A 5,422-nucleotide genomic window follows, 5' to 3' on the forward strand; every position below is an offset into this window, starting at 1 on the left:
GTGGATGGATGATGGCAGAGCGGTGGATGTGGTCTACCTTGACTTCAGCAAAGCATTTGACACAGTCTCCCACAGCATCCTCACAGCTAAATTGAGGAAGTGTGGTCTGAATGATCAGGTAGTGAGGTGGACTGCGAACTGGCTGAAGGAGAGAAGCCAGAGAGTTGTAGTCTATGGGGCTGAGTCTAGTTGGAGGCCTGTAACTAGTGGAGTGCCTCAAGGGTCAGTACTGGGACTGGTATTATTTAATATATTCATCAACGATTTAGATGAGGGAATCGAGTGTACTATCAGCAAGTTTGCTGATGACACTAAGCTGGGAGGAGTGGCTGACACGCCAGAAGGCTGTGCTGCCATCCAGCGAGACCTGGACAGGCTGGAGAGTTGAGCAGGGAATAACTTGATGAAATATGACAAGGGAAAGTGTAGAGTCCTGCATCTGGGCAGGAACAACCCCAGGTTCCAGTATAGGTTGGGGAGCGACCTGTTCGAGAGCAGTGTAGGGGAGAGGGACCTGGGGGTCCTAGTGGACGACAGGATGACCATGAGCCAACACTGTGCCTTTGTGGCCAAGAAGGCCAATGTCATCCTGGGGTGTATTAGAAGGGCGGTGGTTAGTAGGTCGAGAGAGGTCCTCCTTCCCCTCTACTCTGCCCTGGTGAGACCCCATCTGGAATATTGTGTCCAGTTCTGGGCCCCTCAGTTCAAGAAGGACAGGGAGCTGCTGGAGAGAGTCCAGCACAGAGCAACAAAGATGATTAAGGGAATGGAGCATCTCCCTTATGAGGAAAGACTGAGGGAGCTGGGTCTCTATAGTTTGGAGAAGAGGAGACTGAGGGGTGACCTTATTAGTGTATATAAATATATAAAGGGGGAGTGTCACGAGGATGGAGCCAGACTCTACTCAGTGGCAAACAATGATAGGACAAGGGGTAGTGGTTACAAACTGGAACACAAGAGGTTCCACCTAAATTTGAAGAGAAACTTCTTCTCAGTGAGGGTGACGGAACACTGGAACAGGCTGCCCAGGGAGGTTGTGGAGTCTCCTTCCCTGGAGACATTCAAAACCCGCCTGGACACATTCCTGTGTAACCCTATCTAGGTGTTCCTGCTCCGGCAGGGGGATTGGACTAGATGATCTTTCGAGGTCCCTTCCAATCTCTAGCGTACTGTGAAAGCACCTGAAGTTCAGCTAGTTCGAACCTCCCAGGCTTGGGCAAGGACATCTCACACTAGACCGTGTCACCTCTAAAAAGACATGGTCTAGTGTGAGATTTTCATTATTGATGTCACTAATTCATTACAGGAAGCACTGAACCCCTTCTTTTACACTTTCTTTGTTAGAACTTGGGAGGGTTACCCTGGAATGTGATATATACCATGAGTATACATCAGGGAGATGTGTATTAGAATGAATGGAATAGGGAACACTTGGCAGAGTGACTGCTACCAGAATAAAACATTCATTGCTTTGCTAAACTGGTTTTTGATGAATGTTGACACAAATGAAGCAGATCTCTGATAAGGAGAGGGTTTGCTATCCAAACCCTGGGGATTGATGGGCTTTTTAGGTGCTGAGTGTCTCCATTAACTGTTTATTATGGCACTATGAATACATCTTACAGTGCTTTAGGAGAAGATGGCTGAGGAAAATCAAAGCAAGCAAGTGACAGAGCTGACTCTTGTGGGACTGATGGACAACCCGCAACTGCAAGCACCTTTGTTCATCCTGTTCCTCCTCATTTACTTCATCACACTGGTGGGGAACCTGGGCATGGTTGTGCTCATCAGGAGCAGCGCTCAGCTGCAGTCCCCCATGTACTTTTTCCTTAGCAACTTATCTCTCCTCGATGCTTGCTACTCATCGGTGGTGGCACCGAGGACATTAATGAACCTTCTGATGGAGAAGCAAACAATCTCTGTCATCGGCTGCGCAACCCAGCTTTACTTCTTCATAGCCTTTGGCACCACCGAGTGCTTCCTCCTGGCTGCGATGGCGTACGACCGCTACATGGCCATCTGCAAACCCTTGCTGTACTCGTCCATCATGTCCCACCGGCTCTGCATGCTTCTGGTGGCCAGTTCCTATGTGCTTGGCCTGCTGCACTCCTGGGTGCACACAGAGTTCACCTTCAGCCTGCCTTTATGCCAGCCAGCCAAGGTCAACCACTTCTACTGTGAAATCACGCCCATTCTGGCCCTCTCCTGCTCTGACACACGTGTCAATAGGTGTCTGATATTTGTCCTTGGTGGGCGGTGGAGACGGTGACCATCTTGGCCGTCCTGGTCTCCTACGCCTTCATCCTCGCTGCTGTCTCAAGGATCAGCTCTGCTCGGGGCCGGTACAAAGCCTTCTCCACGTGCACCTCTCACCTGGCTGGAGTCACCATCTTCCACGGGTCCATCCTCGCCCTGAACTTCCGACCAGGGTCTGGCAGCAGCCTGAGCACGGATAAGGTCTTTGCTGTGTTCTACTCGCTGGTGGTGCCCATGCTGAACCCCCTGATCTACAGCCTCAGGAACAGGGAGGTGAAGAACGCCCTGAGGGACTTTGTCAGGTGGAAGTAGCTTTGGCACGATGTTTAGCTGCTGGTTTTGTGACAAAGGTCTCCAGAGCTTCAGTTGACACCAAGGACTTTTGTTTCCCCACCCTATTCCTTCACCTTAAAGATCTGGTTTGGAGCCATTTTTAAGTCTGTCTTTCTTCCTATGACTGGCTTGTGCCACAACTCCATCAATCTGATTTATCTGCTGTATTTTATTGCATTTATTCCCCCCCCCCCCCCTTTTTTTGTCTTATGAGATGGGTGCTGAACATTAGTTCTGGGCTCCTTGCTAGCCCTGTGAAAATGCTCTTCCACAGCCATCAGCATCTCCCAGTTGATGGCTTAAAACCTGCCTCTTCTCATTTTCAGGGTCTTTCTCCCCTATCATTAAAGGGCAATGATTTTTTTCTGTACAAGTGCAGGAAATGAAATCAAAAGTAATGAATGAAGTACTTTTAAGAGAAAAACTGGCATTAACCTCACCTAATTAGGCACTGCTCTGAGATCTCTATCTTCTCTATTATCTATGGATAAAGCTAGATATGGTATCTAAAGATGAGATTTGTTAACTAATTGTTAGGTAGATAAGGCTGTTGAATAATATCGTCTTTAATGCTCATTTCAATGTAGGCCAGGTTTTGAATCATCTCCAGAGAATCCAATATTCTCCTCCAAAATATTCAGGCTGGTCTAACAGCACCTGCAGAACAGGGTAAAGAGGCCCATGTCCAGCTCTTCCTGCCAAAGGGTGCTTTCTTTTTGAGGTATCAGAAGCACTTAATGAGAGGACCTCTGTCATGTATTTGATGTGAGAAGTTTGTGTCTACAGCCAGGGCTTTCTGCTTTTTGTAGATCCCTTCTCTGCAAAGATTGAAGCAGAATCATGCAATGAAGCTCTCAGTATAAAATGTATTTCCAGAACCTCAAGCCTGTTTCTTATATTGCTGGAATTCACAATTGTGCCTCCCCTGCACGTTAGACTGAGGTTCCTATTGCCAGTTCACTGAGTCGGATCCACCACACACAGGACTATGGCATTCAAGACTTCCCTTGGAAAGGTAGCACCAAGTGTGGGTAAACCTTTGACCATTTCAGTTGTCTCTGCTTTGGAAACTTTCTTAAACCCAAGAGGAAATAAGGACACCAGAGTGGGGTAATTCATCAGACAGTGATGAGCCCTCCACATGACACTGCTCATCTAGACTCCTGTTTCCACCAAAGCTCGGATCAGATGATATTTTGAGGTCCAGCCTGGGCTTTCTGTGGCTCTATGATTCTATATGTATAGTCTAAGCCAAAATATCCAACAAAATGGAAGAAAACAAGGTGTGGTGAAGGTTTTGAAGGAAGCTGTCCGATATCAAAGGTTTCTGTCCTGCCAAGCTCTTAATGACATCAAGCATTTAATGACAATTCTGGCTTCTTCACTGACTGCAGGTAGGAGCCACGTTCCCCTCACATGTAAGACAATGTGTTCTCTTAATACTGTTGTTTTTCAGAGCACACAAACAGTGTGTTCATTATAAACATACTTTCCAAATAGAAGTTAATTCCTACTCACATCAGCTAAAGGATTTTTCCCCGATCAGTGTGTTTTGGCTTCTTTGAGAGCCAGATAGCTCTCAATTACCATTGATTCTGTAAATTCATTATTGGATTTTTTCATTTTCCAAACCCCCCCCCTTTTTTCCTTTTGGTTTTGGGGGGTTTTCCCTTAAAAAATTATTAAACCCCGCCTTAAAAATGGGGAAACCGCCCCTTTCCATTTCAGGGTTTTTCCCCCTTTTAAAGGGAATGATTTTTTACAAGTGGAAAAAATCAAATAAGAAAGTCTTTAAAGGAAAATGGTTTCCTATTAGGGCCCTGAGCTCTATTCTTTTTTCATAAGCTAGATATGGTAAAGGATGAATAACAAAATTAGGAGGGAAACTAAAATTTGTCTTTTTGCACAATGGGCCAGTTTTCATCCTCCATAAAATTTCCCCCCAAACAGGCAGGAAACCTGGGAAAAGGGTAAAGAGGCCCACCCCTTTTAAATATTCTTTTGGTTCCCTAAAGGGGCCTCTGATTTTTTGTTTTTCAATTCTGCTTTTGGCCCTTTCTTCAAAAAGGAAACAGAATCTCTCAGGATAAATGTTTCCACCCGCCTTTTTGCTGAAATTTTTAATTGTCCCCCCTGCCAGTTGGTCCTTCCTTTATGGTTTGGCCCCCCGGAGGCATTCAGGTCCTTGAAGGGCCCTTTTGGAAATTAGAACCTTTAGGCCTTCCCGGCTTCTTAACAAGGAATAAGGAAAATGGGTTTTCTCAGGAAGGTGACCTAAACCCCCTTTTACCCTTTTTTAAATTGGTGTTTTTGGCCACCCCGGGTTTCCTGGGCAGTTCTTAAAGTTTCTGCCAAAACAAAAATTAAAAACCCTTGGGGTTTTTAAGGGCTGGGTCAAAGGTCTTTGCCAACCCTTCCCAGTGAATTGTTCTTTAATCTTTTTTAAGAGAACGGGTTATTTTTAAAAAAAAATTTCTCTTTTTAAAATTTTTTAGACCATTTTTTTTTCATCTTTTTCAATTAAAAAATTTGGTTTGGGGCCCTTTTTTTTAAAAAAATTTTCCCCCCTTTTTTTAAAAACCCCTTTTTTTTTATTTTAAATTTTTCGGGGGGGGTTTATTTTGGGGTTAAACTCTTTTTTTTCCCTTAAATAAAAATTCCCCTTTTTATTTGGGGGACCCCCCTTTTTAAAAGGGTTCAAATTAACCTTTTTAAAAAAAAGTTCCTTTTTTTTAAAAATTAAACCCCAAAAAAAAAGGGGGGTTTTTTAAAAAAAAATTTTAATTTTTAAAAAAACCCCTTTCCAAACCAAAAAAAATTTTTTTTAAATTAG

General features: G+C 44.4%; 1 pseudogene; it reads left to right on the top strand.

Moving 5' to 3' along the window:
• Positions 1 to 1,639: 1,639 nt before the first annotated feature.
• LOC134159283 (olfactory receptor 5T17-like) lies at positions 1,640 to 2,601 on the top strand (annotated as a pseudogene).
• Positions 2,602 to 5,422: the final 2,821 nt, after the last annotated feature.

The sequence above is a fragment of the Pezoporus occidentalis genome, unplaced genomic scaffold (assembly GCF_034315485.1).
Source record: "Pezoporus occidentalis ecotype Australia unplaced genomic scaffold, CSIRO_AGI_Poc_V1 ctg1433, whole genome shotgun sequence".
Taxonomy (NCBI): domain Eukaryota; kingdom Metazoa; phylum Chordata; class Aves; order Psittaciformes; family Psittacidae; genus Pezoporus; species Pezoporus occidentalis.